General features: G+C 44.3%; 1 pseudogene; it reads right to left on the reverse strand.

The window, feature by feature from the left end:
• Window positions 1-12,945: 12,945 nt before the first annotated feature.
• On the reverse strand, window positions 12,946-14,005 carry LOC124973290 (atypical chemokine receptor 3-like; annotated as a pseudogene).
• Between the last annotated feature and the right edge of the window lie 837 nt (window positions 14,006-14,842).

Below are 14,842 nucleotides of genomic sequence, written 5' to 3' on the forward strand. Positions count from 1 at the left end.
GAAAGGAAAGATTGAAAAATTTGTAAGCTCCTGCTCAGTGAAAGCTCTTGTTCAGTGGATAAAAATACAAGTAACAGACTGAATGAAAATGTAAGCTGTGTGTGGTGCCCATGCCTGTCAGCCCAAAAACATGGGAGGCTGAGACAGGAGGACTACTTCAGCCTCAATTTGAGGACACTCTCAGCAACTTAGTGAGACCCCATCTTAAAAATAAAAATAAAATACAAATAACTGGGGATGTAGACTATTTGTAAAATGCCTTGCTTTCAATCCCCAGTATTCACCACCAAAAAAAAAAAAATTGTTAACCATACTTTGAGCAAAGGATTACTATCTTGAGTGCATGACATATTCTTAAAAATCAACATAAAATAAAAGCAAAGTGTTCTTAAAGAAAACAGCAACATATTTGAGTGTACTATGCAATCAAGGTGTACAATTCTCTTAGCCATAAGAATTATTGAAATACAAGTGGGCAAATTGTCAAACCATAAGACTGGTACAGCCATGGACCTGGATACCACTTTAGAAAGAGAAAATGAACTGTTGACACACAATAACTTGGACAAGTTCATAGAGACCCAAATCGAAAATATCCAAAAGGTAGCACAATACCTGAGTTCAACAAAGCAGCACAGGTGTGATTACCAGGTTACAGACATAGAGGACAGGTCAGGGCTGTCAGGGATTAAGGGTTTGGCAGGGCTTCGGTGGGGCAGAGGTGAAGAAAGAAAGACTGGAGGGGCTTTCAGCACTGGAGGCCTTCTGCACCCTGACTCTTCTGCTGTCAGCAGTTGATGAGGTCACAACAGAGAATTTCAGATCAGGTCACATGGGAACGCTGGTAAAGGGCATCTGCAACTGCCTCAGTATAAAACATTTGCTTCTTTTACAGTGCTCCAGCTTTGGGACAAAACTAGATGGCCCTGAGCACAGGGTGAACAATACTAAGTTAATGTGAAGTGAATGGTCTAGCATAGAACTTCACACGTGGGTGAGCTCCCATGTGACTGACAGAGATCATCAATGCTCAGTCTCAAGGTGGTGTGTAGGACATTCATAGCCAGAGTATTTAGTCTTGTGGGGGTCTAACATGGATTATTGGGCAACAGTAGTTCAAAGATGGTTTTCACATTTCTCAGCAGATAAGTGGGTAGTTGGTGGCACCATTTGCTGAGCAGGAATGGGGTGAAGGGCAGAGGGATAAAGAAGAGATTAGTTCTGGGTGTGGTAAATTTGTGTGCTCTGGGAAACAGTACAGGCATTATTTCTTGGATGGATATGCAGGGTGGGAGTTCAGAAAGCAACCCTGGCAGAGAAATTTAATGCAGTTTCATCCTCATGGATGGGGTATACAAGTCAGTCTCATCCAGGAGGCTTAGAGATGAAAAACAGCAGCATGCAAGGTGCCTTTCACAAGAGAAGAAAAAGACATCAAAAGAAAGAGCCAGGTGAAAATGGTAGAAATGTGCTGCTCATCTTCCTTTCACTACAACTTAAATAAGTAGAACAAAAGAGAACAATCAGCACTGCTGGCCAATAGCAGCTGTGGACATTGAAAGCGACCACAAGTGTGGGGGGTGGGAGGAGAGGCAGATCCAGTACCTACTTGATCCTCAGCATGAACTTAAGGTACATTTATGGTCCCGGGCCCTGAAAATTCACCCCTTTCCTCTCAAGTCCCTGATATAAACTTTGAAACGGGTTGAGTTTATAGGGAGACTGGCTGGCAAGAGTCTTTAGAGAAGAAGCCCCACCCCCAAAACTCCCCCCATCCATACCTAATGCCCATGCTCTCCCTGGACTGCCCCAGTTTCTGCACAGATCCACACTCACACAGAGTCACAACTTGTTCTCTGGGGTTGACTTTCTCAGCCATCCAGAGTGATCCACCCAACCACTATCCATGTGGAAAGTCTGGTATTCTTGGTGGACAGAGTTGGCAGCAGAATTGGGGACCAAGGAATGCCCACACCTGCATGCACACAAGCCTGCAGAGGTGGCCCCCACACTATGATGCTCAGACCTTCAATCCCTTGCTAACAACCCAACAACCACAGGCTGCTGTGGAAATAAAGCAGCACCTCTGAAAAGAAGGTCAGACAATAATGAAGGACCCCTGCATAATGAAGGGAGGGGGGGAGTGAAGGGAGGAGCCATGCCCCTTTATCATAGATGATGATTTCATAGAAAGTAGACAGGTAGGGTCAGAGGACTTCCTGACTTCATGTCCATTCCCAGAATTTTAACTACCAGCATGTCAAGGCTTCATTCCAATCAAGGGAGGTTTACCCTTTCTAACCAGTGTGTAAAACAGAATCCCCATCCCATGCCTGCCTCTAGCAGGCACTTTGAATGGATTCCAGCTCTGCTCCCTTAGATGACTTCCTTCTATATCAAGTGTGTGGCAAGAGACAATGCCATCGCTCTAAGGGTGTAGCCTGGACCAGAGTACATCTAAGTTTTGCAGAGGCCCATTATCACAGAAATCTTTTAACTGCTGGACTGGATGGGTTCCAGGAACCCCATAAATACCAAAATCCAAGAATGCTTAAGTCATTCCTAGGAAATGGTATAGAATTTACACATAATGCATGCACACACTTGCACTTAAAATACCATCTGGACATTAAATGGAATACTGAGTAGAACTTTAACACTTTGTAACAAGGCAGTAAAAATCAAAACATGTTCCTGTTTATTTAGTACAGATGGAATCATTTATAAGTGTTTTTCAGCTAAGGTTGGTTGAATATGAGGATGTGGAAACGCATATATGGAGAACTACCTACCCGCTAAACCCTTGAGAGACATAAATATCTGAACACTTATTCAAGCAAAATCAGGAGGGCAATTTCAAACTAAGGAAAGCAGAACTGACTTCTCTCACCATCCCAGGGCTGGAGCTAAGTCCATGGTTGTAGCACCTGATAAATCTGCTCAGTTTGGTTGCAGCTGATATGTGTGATGAAGTCATGTGCACCTAGCCCATCATTCCCTAGAGGATGATGTTTTGCATACGAGCAGACATTTTTTCAACTCCACAAAGCTGGCAGGGTGTTGGTGGTAGGTCACCTTCAGCCAGAGGCACCTTCTGGTCCTACTCCCTTATGCAAAATGTCCTGAGTTATTGTTTACAATTGCATGTGGAAACAGAGAGTCTTGAATGATTAGTATGGCTCCATGTCTTCTGGGCACACTCCTCTTTCTCTGACTCTCCCACCCCAATGTTATTGTGAAAGTAACATCCATTTGCAATTTATTGTAGTACTGAAAGCCTAGCTAAGAGAGTTCTATTGTAACTAACAGAGAACCCCAGCCAATCACAGCAGCAAGGTCTCAACTGACCTAATGAGACAAACAAAATTGGCAACCTGCAAATTAACTTTGTAACCTGTTGTGGTCTTACTGTACCGTGCATATCTTTTCTGTCTCTAAGTGCTGCCTCATCTTGTGCCCCTTCTCTTCTGCTTTGTGTTCCTGGATTATGAATCATTATTTTAAACTTGTCAACTTATTGAAGTTTCTTCTTTTAATGGTGATTTTGGTATCTAACTTAAAATTTTATTGATTTAAATATAATTATGGTTCAGTGATATACCTTTGATGTTTACAACTTACTTGCATGCTCAAGAAGTTATTAATATTTAAAATAAAACTGCTGATTTTCAGAATGTTTGAGAACCATAATATGGTTTTGAAGATTTTTCCCTTTTCAAAATTAGCAATATTTTAGCAAAGAATATAAAAGTTTAACAACATTCAAATCTTACAAAAATAATCCAAATGTTAGGGAAATTAAAAATCTCACTATTACTTTTTTAAATTTTGAAGGAAAAATAAACTTAAAAGTGTAAACTGGAGAAAATATTGTCGTAATCAGTCTTTAACTTTCAAAAACCTATTATGGAATTTTGGCAAGGTTTATGCCAAATGTCATGATGGTAGAAATCACATTGCATGATTTATCATTTTTCATTTTTTTTTTTTTTTTTTTGCTTGGGAGTGGACCCAGTGCTGCATGCATGCTAAGTAACTTACCAATGAGCTATACCTCAGCTCATAATGTCAACTTTTAAAAGATTCTGTGCATTTCAGCTAATGTTTTTACATTGCTGGTAGTTTCCAGTTTCTTATTTTAAGTCCTTACATTATATTACTTCAAAAAAATATGTTTACTTAGCATATGCACCAACAGTACAAATGAAACAATAAACCCATGAAGCAAAGACAGAAGAAATGGAGATTACAAAGGCAGACTTGAAGAATTTATTCTTAAATCAGCTTTAGTATTAATTGCACATAATTAGATCATTTGCTTAATGCTCTCATGATTAAAATGTTAGAAAAAGTCATTCGATTAATAGTGTACACACAGTGTTCTTGCTTTTTTCCACCTTCTGGAGCTTGTCACTAGTTTAATTCTGGGGAAGAGTGGGCTGTCACTGAACACAGACAAAGACCCGTTTATCCCACTGAGTTCAGAACATGCCTCACACCTGAGGGCCTAGTCTTGCTGAGTAAGAGATGATGTTTGTTCACTTAAGGTGTTTTTCAAACACTGGTCCCTGGGGTAAGTACACTGTGGTCCTGACTGTGATGTCACCTTTGCTGTGCACCCAAAGTTGGATTGCTGGGCCTCTCCAGGCCTTCTATTCTTCACCTGTGCAACTGAGAACCATGCTTTGTTGGGATGGTCAAAAGGAGTCAAGGTGGGTTTTTGGGCCTGATCCCTTGGTGGCAAAGCTGAGGCACTTGGTACAGTTTGAGAACTGCCTGTTTTGCAGGGTCATTGTTTACAGCTTAGTTGGCAGCGTAGCCACTGCCCTGCTTCAACACACTGCAGATTTGCTGATAATTTGACTCAAACCCACACCTAATCCCTCCTTACAATCTTTAACTACTTACCCCAAGGTTGGTTTTGGGGGATAATAGCCAGTGTTGCTAAGGCAGCCAGGTCTCAGCATGTTCTTCCAGAGTTGCCAGTTGCCAGGAAGAAGCAAGGAGCTGGTGCAGTTCTGGAATGACATCCACTACTGCATGGCTGTGAGGAGGCTGATTTTGGAGGTACTAAACAGCCTGCAGAGATTGCCCTGTAGGAAGAGGTACTGAAGCCATGTGTCTGTACAGGTTCCAGCAGGGAGCTGGAGGTTGGATATACCACAAAGGTCCCCTGAGATGCTGGTGGTGGGATAGGAGGTCACAGTCAGGACACCATCAGCAGTATGGCATCAGCATTTCTTGCTGACTGTGAGGCAGGTCCAGAACTGCCAGGAGGCATCAGGCCCTGGTGCCAGAGGGAACAGTGTGAGTTAAGGGGTGCCTGGGCGAACCACAGAGAGTGGGAGCTGGGCAGGAACACAAGGCCACCAGGTTGGCTCTCACCCTCCAGACAAAACACACAACTCACACCACATACAACAGGAACAACACAACTCACACCATATATGACAGGATCAACACACAACTCACACTACACACAGCAAAAACAATGCAAAACTGAGACCATTCACACTACATGTATATGACAGGCCACATGCATACCACACAAATAACAAAGCACATACCACAGACAAGAAAATCAGACATCGCACATAGTACCCACATATAATACACCACACACCACATACACACCACACACAATAAACATGTAATATAGCACATACAACACAAAAAATACAAACACATCCACCATGCACACTACAACTATGCAACATATCATACACATACTACATGTGTATACATGCAATGCACCACAAACACACTATGCACATCACATGACAACGCACAAGTCACACCATTCATACTACACATATGCAACATACTGTTCAAATATGTTGAACACATGCTACACAAATGACATGCCTCTTATGTCCAAATATGACAGAAAAACTCATGACACACCATAAACACTCCACTTATGCAGCACACTACATGCATATTATGCACTACATATACCACATGCATACAGTACACACCAAGCAAACTACACATATATATTACACCACATACTACAAACAAAACAGATATAACACCACATTTGCATAGTACATATCATACATGAGAAAAATGTACATGCCATACACACACTAAACACACCACCACATATGTACCACACATCACACAGAACACAGCATATACTATGTACACATCACATCCATGCACACATAAGCACACAACACACATACCACAAAATGCACACAGCATACATAATTTTCACACACCATATTCATGCACATCACACACAGCATACACCACAGACATGCACACTGCACATACTCAGCACACACACAAACACATATTCATGTGAAGCAGCCAGAGGCAGCTCTCAAGGTGGTTTGCTTTCATCATCACCATGACTACTAAACTGCAGGAGCAGCTCTCTCTGTTCCTTTTCCTGTGTCTTCCTTCGAGGGCCAGGAGATGAGCTCCATGATAGAGTCATGGCTGTGAGCTCTTCATGCCATTGGGCTGTGACCCTGCCTGCCAAGCACAGGAAGAGTCCTGGCCCAGCAGGAGGGACCACACCCTGGGAAATGCACCAGGATACTGTGTGAAGAGTAGGTCAGGGACAGAGATATGGCAGGGAAAGCAGAGGAATCTCAGAAAAAGAGGAGGTGAGGGATAGCTAGGGGGTAGGTGGTGGGGTCCATGGTGGACCAAGCAGGGAAGACTCCTGTTAGACACAGGTGGACTCACTGGCTTGTCCCTGCCCAACTGCAGTATCAGAAGGGTCCCCACAAGATACAGACACAAAGCAGAAAGTTCAGTGTAAAGGATTATGAACCTTTACATAGGAGAAATAACTGTCTCACCTCCCAATATCCCACCACTATGGCTGACCTGACAGTAGAGATCTAAATACCTGAGAAAATAATTAGGGTTCAGTGAAATCATGGGGGCAGGGTACTGATGTGGCAGGATTAGTGTCTGTTGAAGAAGAGACTCAGAAACTATGTGAGCACACCCAGAGCCAGTGGCCACCTGCAGGCCAAGATAGGAGGCCTGGGGTAAAACCTGTTTTGCCAGAAGACCCTGGACTTTTCAGTCTCTAGGACTGTGGGAATATATTTCTGATGCAAATGCCACCCAGTCTGTGACAGTTATAGCAACCCAAATAGGCACACATCAATTCTCTTATCCTGGGTCAGAGAGTGTGGGACGCAGGACAGGAGAGGGGAAGTGAGGGGGCTGAGATCCAACTGGAGACTTGGAGCAGGACTTATGCCCTGAAGTTGGCCCTGCAATGATGCACAGTAGCTGGGCCCTTCCACCACTGCACCTCCACGTCTAACCACAAGAGCTAAGGACAGTTCTAGATTATTCCAATGCTCAAGGACAGCATGAGGAGAGTGAGTCAAGTCTTCAATAACTAAGTGTACAGACCAGGTGGGTTATGGCCAGACTTCAAGTGGGTGACAGGGTCAGGAGATCTGTGTTTGCTATGTGGTACATAATTCAAAACTCCTGTAAAAACTGGGTTGAGGAGAGGGACAATATAAGGAGACACTGAGTCTTGACTGGTTAGGTATGGCCATGAGATTCCGGCCTTTAGAATTTGACCTCTGTCTCTCTTACTGCAGAGACTGGCAGGCCAAATGAGTCTGCAGCCTGTGCCAATGCATAGAATCAGGAGATCTCAGGCTCAAAGAGACCGCCTGTGCCTTTCAGAAACCTATGTACAGTGGGATGGGGACATTCTGCAACTGGAAAGAACTGAAAGCCATTGTGTGATTAAAATTTTCCATTCCCATTCACTCACACTAATCTATGAATATTACACTAATCTATGAATATCACTGCTCACAGGTGGATGCTTCTCCCTGTGACTGTGGAATGCACTGCTGTGAAGAAAAATTCAGACAATGCCCAGAGAATGCAGACAGAGCATGCTGCCTAAGTAGGGATGGTATGTGCCACAGGCACAATGTAAAATACTTTGCAGGGACTGAGTCACAACCCTATGAAGCTAGACCATCTTCATCTGACTCCACAGCAAGGAAATTAATGTTTTGTAAAGGGAAAGCTTCCCCTTCCCCCAGAAGAGTAGGTGGTGATAACTTTGGGCTGTACCTCTGACTCTCCTGACTGTGGCAGAGTCCCAAGCCTTACGGAATGTAGACTCTACCAGACCCCTGAGGTGCTGCCTCCTGGAGATCAAAGAAGCCTCCAGGTGCATTGACAATAACTTGATGTTCTGCCAGAGATGAACCCACATGTCCAAGTGTTCTCATTCCTCGTTCCTGGATGAGCAGACATGGGAGACCTCAAGGAACCTAGAGCTCTGGAACAGACAACAACAGGTTCCTTGGTGCCTAAGGAGTTTCACATCCAGCATTCTCAGTGCCTCACTTTCCTTCTTCACTTGAGAAAGCCCAGGGTATGATCAAAACAAGTCAGTTACACGTGGATCTAGATGGAAAGCATTTGATACTGACTCCCAAGAAAAAGTCACAATGGGGATCTCTGATGCTTCATCCAACAAGGAGAGAATGGTGAGTGTGGAGACTTTTCCTCGCTTGAGGACAAGGGTGGTTCCAGCAAGCTCCCAGGTAACCAAGGCACCTTTCTTCCCAGCTCTGTTGTCCACCCATACCTGGGTTTCCAGAGGTCATCAGTGGCTGAGGTGGTAATAACTTTCTTGACACCTTGAAAGACTGGTATTTTTAAAGACCTGGACATCAAAAATGTTGAACCTACAACAGAAGAATTTCAGATTCTCTGGTCTCTGGATCCCCAGGAGGCCAGAGTTCTACCCAGGCTCCTCCCACTGGATCTGCACCTGGCATGACTTCTTCCACTGCCTCCATGTCCACATCTGGGGTATAATGTAGGTCCAATTCCATCTTGGAGGATGAATCTTCTCCCTGCTGTATCTTCTACATCCACTCACCTGCATCTCCTGTCTCTGACATTACTCCAAGGACAGATGTTGCAGTCTAATTCAGAGTAAAGCTTTGTGGTACAGATAACCTGAGATCCATCAGCAAGTCTCGGAGTCCCAGACAGGATGGAAAAGGGAATTTCTAGAAGGATCAGGTATTACCTAGTCACTGGGAAATCCCAGGATGGAGCCTGCACCCTGGAGGTGGCAGAACACAGAGATGTCTCAAAGGCCTGGGGCAACAGAGACAGTAAGTTTTGACCCCATGGGAGATGGAAGCTTACTATAAAGCAAAATTCACAGGCTGCTTAAACCAGGTGCTTTTCAGGCTTTACCCTCTGTTGTGAGTGATCTGTGCCATTAACACAGCGGTACATGCTTGTGTCCTGGGACGTCAGTACTTGCTATGTAACAACAAATTCACAAGCTATACCAATTCCCTTGGCGTTAATTCACTGAGTACTCAGGGTTCACAAGGGGTCATGATGCGACAATCACATGTTCTTTAACTGTATTCCCATCTTAATTACTAATAACCCTCAAGGCACATACCACACAACACACAAAGATAGAGATGTCACAAAATGGCCGAGGAAGGGTTAACAGTGGCCACAGAGTTTGAAGAGTTCACAGTGAGATCAACGTGGGAGCAGATATAAATGCAGGTTACTCAGGGGCACAGAGCAAAGAAGCCCATGGCACAGGGTCAAGGCCAGGGTCCTGATTGCAGTCAGCTTCACAAGGATGGGTTAAGCAGGAAGTGTGAATTAGCTGAAGTCCCAAGGCCCATCAAAGGTTCACCTGCTGGTCTCCCGAGTTCCTGGTCTGTTGACCCCTGATGCATCCACTGGGGAGTCTGATAAGATGGTGGGTCAGTGTGCAACTTTCTGTCACTATCTCAGGAGCCTCTCCTGGTGTTCAGGTGAGAGGGCTGCGTGATTAGGTGGTCTGCAGTGCCTGGTAGGCTTATGGTCCTGGTTTCCCATGGGTATGATACACCCATGTGTCCATGTGTATCTGATAACTTAAAATATTCACAGGTGGTGATTTTTATGAACATGATTAATTTATCCATGTATTTGTGCCTTATGCTTGTGCTGCACAGCAGGGGTTATTCTTTTCTTTCTTATTTCTATGTGTGTGGTACTCATGGTTGAACCCAGTAGCTGGGCAACTTACCACTGAGCTGCACCTCAGATCTTTATTTTCCTTTTTGAGACAGGAACCCACTAAGTTGCCCAGGCTGGCCTAGAACCTGTGATCCTTTCACCTCAGCCTCCCATGTGGCTTGGGTACAGATGTGCACCACTGCACCCTGTTGGGGTCACTCCTCCTGGTCAGTTCTGCATGTTCAGTGTCTTGTGATCATGCATGTATCCAGACAAGGACTCTCAGCACTTGCACTCACAAGGGGGTAGCTCAAGGCACACTGCCCCTACTTTACAAAATGGTGTAGCTCAGGGCTGGGCATGCTGTTGTGCACAGACTGGAGGGGCTTTGTTGGCACAGTCTCTCTCCTGTCACCCTCTGAACCTCAGCCTATGGGTAAGCAACTGAGTGGTCACCCTGGGCTACAGAGTTATAAGACAGGAGTCTATGATTCCTTGTGGCAGGGGACAGAAACCCCCAAAGTATAGTGACACAGGTGACCTCTGTGAGTGGACAGGGACCCCCACCTACCCCCAGCACTGTGCATCTGCCTACTGCATACCTGAACTCCTAAGCAAGGAGGGGTCAGCCCTTAGTGTGAGGGACCTCAATACTGAACTTAATAAGTTCAGCATGTTTGTTCCATCTCTGTCACAACTAAGCATGAGGACTGTGATTTATACCTGCCTCCTTCCCTCCTCACCTACATTCACTGCTTGGGGAGTTTTGCATGCATTTGAACCCTAGAAGTCTCAGAGTAAACATGGATCCATTTTCAAGGTCAGAATGTGTACTGAGTAATGATTTCCCCAACTTCACCATTCCCTTCCCTTATTTTTCCCTCATCTTTTGTTTTAGCATAGTGTTCTATTATCCCAGTGTTTGTGTGAGGTTGTCCCGCTATTATGCTGTTTGGACCAAGGCAGGAGTGCACACACCTGCGGGTTTGGGTATGTCAGGTAAACAGGAGCCAACCAACCACTGCCCTGGCCTCAGAACTCAGGCTGTGCATCCTGGGAAGGGAATAGGTTCCCTCCTGCAGATGGCACCATCTGCAGCCCCAGGGACCCCTGGGCTGAGTGTTTATGAGCCCAGGTGCAGAGCCTTTCCAACAAGCACTAGACCTGGCTCTCAAGAGGACCCTCATTGGTGCTGGCCCACAGATGGCCTCACCCATGCTGAGGTGGAAAGGGCCTTTCTCTGAGCTCTAACAGAAGCCAGGTCTGCAGAAGCCTGCAGTTCCTGTGGTCCATATGGAGGTCAGCCATTCTGAGAGTGCTCTTCTGAACAACGGTCACAATGCAGGCTTCTGTGGCCATGCACAAGCCAGAAATCTGCTCATTGCCTGGCCTCAAGGGCAGTCAATTGTCTTCCCTTAGCCAGTTTCACTTTCTGCAGTTTCACTTACTCACAGCCCAAAAGTGCTAAATGAAAAATTCCAGAAATACATAATTCTTGTTTTAAATGACATTTACTAGAGAATGTTATAATTATTCTGTTTTATTCTCAGTAATTATTGTTGATCTCTGTGTCTACTTAGCAAATTAAACCTTACCATAGTTGTGTATCTAGGAGAAAATATAGTAAACATACATATTATACACACAGGGTTGGGTGCCTCTGGGTCTCAAGGTTTTGGGACATACCTGGGGTAGACAACAGGGAACCACTCTAATTAACTGGTAGAGAATATACAGAAAATCTGCACAGTAAGTGTTGGTCAGAGGTCTCCTCAGAAAGGGAAAACAACAATTGTGCCTCCAACCCTCAGCAGAGACAGTGTGAGGGACTGTGATGAGTGGCCCTGGAAGCCCAGGAGACCAGGCAAACTCAGGCCACACATTTCCTGCACTGCTTCTGCCTCCACAGACACCTCACTGCACACTACCCACCACCTCTCTCCCCAACACACCACCACCTGAAAATCTTCTAAGAAACATTTAGTGTGCTTGAATGTTAGACTTTTATGCTGCTCATCTACACTAACCACCTGGGTTTTGTTTTATGGTGGTTCTCTCTTCAAATATGTTTATTCAGCTGGCTTGTGTATGCAACATACATCCACATATCCATGTACTGTCATCATAAATGCTGTCTCAATGCCAAGCATGCTTTCACAAATGAGGTGTGAATGCACTTTTAGGAAACAAAGTTCTTTATTAAAAAATAACTTACAAAATTAAGAGAACTCTGTTCATTTTGTGCACAGATTTTCAGACTGTGACAGTTTTTTTGTTTAAAATGTAACTCCATGATATTATTAGTGTCCCAGAGTGCATTACACAGCAGATTTTGTTCTATCCTGCATTGGTACAACACACCACACAGATATAAAACTATTGCAAATAAAACATTTCAGCCATGACTTGCATATATATGTTATATATATATATATATATATATATATATATATTTTTTTTATTTGGCTAACAATATTATTCTTAGTCAAAACTGAATTCAAACTAACCTTACAAGTACTACCATCTGAGTATGCTAGCATTATAGCTCATTAAATAATGCCAACTCAGGATATTTAAAATATATTTAACGTTCAAATACATTTATAAGGTGTGCCAGTAGTGAGAAAATAAAGTCTTAAAACTTGAATACAATCACCATATAAGAATTTCAGGAAACGGAGAAGCTTCTATTGTACAGGCAATCCTGTCCTGAAGTTGGTTTTGAGACAGCGCTGGTTGCACAACACAGATCTGCCTTTGCAAAAGTGTCAGAATGCACAACTGGGCAACAGCTGCAGTGGCATGGAAGGAGAGAAGGATGCACAATATCACACCTTCTCTTCTTTGTGTCACTTGGGCATTCAGTTCCAAAGCTTCCTTGCTGTCCTCTGGAATCCATGTGTCCCCAGGTCATGTTTACAATCTCCCTGTCCCTGGCCACTGCAAACTGAGTCATTTGGTGTTCTGCTCCAACACCAAGCACTCTGTCTCTGACACTCTGGAGGTGTCAATGACCTTGCTGAGGCCTGTTTTGGCAGAGTACTTGAAGACAAAGCCTTCATCAGCTTGTATTGGCAGCTGCAGTGGATGAAGTTGTATAGCATGGGATTGACACAGCCGTGCACCAATTACAGGCACTGTGTGGCACACAGTGCCGTGAAGAGGGCGTTCTCCAGTTGGCAGGTGAAGGGGAGGTAGTGCAGGATGAAGATGTCCAGCAGCACCACCACATGGTAGGGGAGCCTGCACACCAGGAAGACCACCATTTAGGAGATGATCTTTCAGCTACTGTGCTTCTCCTGGTCACCTGACACCACGATGGCTCTGGTGAGCATTAGGTAGAAGACACCTATGATGTAGAAGGGGATGGTGAAGCCCAAGACAACATAGACAAGCTCCATGATCAGCCACTTCTTGATGCTGTGCTCTGGGTAGAAGGACCAGCAGTAGGTCTCATTGTTGGAAGCAGATGTGATGGACTTCACGAAGTAGGTGTCAGGCACAGACACACAGAAGGCCAGCAGCCACACCAGGACACACAGGATGCAACACACTATCTTCTTCCTGTGACTGGAGGTGCTGGTGAAGTAGGTGATGGAGAGGTAGTGGTCCACGCTCATGCAGGTGAGAAATAAGATGCTGCCAAAAGGTTGATGGAGAAGATGAGGTGTGTGACCTTGCAGGTGAGCTCACCCATGGGCCACTGGTTGTGCTGCACCACACTGACCACCCAGACTGGGATGGTGAGGACCACCCACAGGTCCACGATGGCAAGGTTCAAGATTTAGCAGTGGCTGTCGTAGCCTGTGGTCTTGGCCTGGATGTTCACCCAAACCACCACAGTGTTGCCAATCATGCCGATCAAGAAGATGAAGATGTAGATGAAGGAAAGCATGTAGGGCATGAAGGATTCCCTTGTAGGGCATGACAGGGCACTGCACCGTGTCTAGCAGGATGCAGGGAAGTCAGAGAAGTTCCCTGGCTCCATATAATCAAAGAGATTCAGATCCATGGTGGGCAGGAGCAAGAGTGACCTACAGTGAGCCAGAGAGATGTCAGAAACACTCAGTAGAGAAACTCAACTTCTAGTCAGAACACCATTCCAGGATCCTTATAAGGCCCAACTGTTTTGCCTGAATTTCTGAGGTGTTCTCTCAAAGAAAGTAGAAAAGAAAGCAACACCATGAGAATGGTGTCACATAAAATAAACACCCAGAGACTCATCCACACAGTGCCCAAAGACAGAAATTACATTTGTTTTCTGTCTTTTCATGACTGTTCTCAAGACATCCTCAGCCTGGCTGTGCCCAGGATATGAAATCAACATGGTACAGGGCCAAAGAAACATCATTCTGCTGAGTCGTACAAACAAAAATGAACTATTGTATTAGAAAAATCAATTTCAGGCTAAAGTAATAATTTCTATACACAATGTAAACTTTATATAAATATTAACAACTCAAATAAAAGGTACCTCTTTAGTTCAAGATATGATTTCATTTTTCAGTGATATATTAATATGAATTACAGAAAATGAGATTCCACATGTGCTTTCATATCTTCCTGGTGGATGGAGCTGGGGTAATGTGTATGAATACATGCATATTCCAATACATATCCATTTTTGTAATTATGTATACCAAAAGCATGTGTTAAGAACTGTAGCATCCCATTCCGATCCAGCACCACAAGGTCATTCTAGTTTTTACTTTCCATATTTATGACTTCCCTTTCCTACAGTGAGAAGCTTGGCTGCCATTACCCTTAACATATTTACACATTAGAGGAATCCCATCTTAATTAAATCTGTTCTGTTTCTGCAGCCAGTCTCGTTCTCCTGTAAGACTCT

This window comes from Sciurus carolinensis, assembly GCF_902686445.1.
Source record: "Sciurus carolinensis chromosome 14 unlocalized genomic scaffold, mSciCar1.2 scaffold_115_arrow_ctg1, whole genome shotgun sequence".
NCBI classification, from domain to species: Eukaryota; Metazoa; Chordata; class Mammalia; order Rodentia; family Sciuridae; genus Sciurus; species Sciurus carolinensis.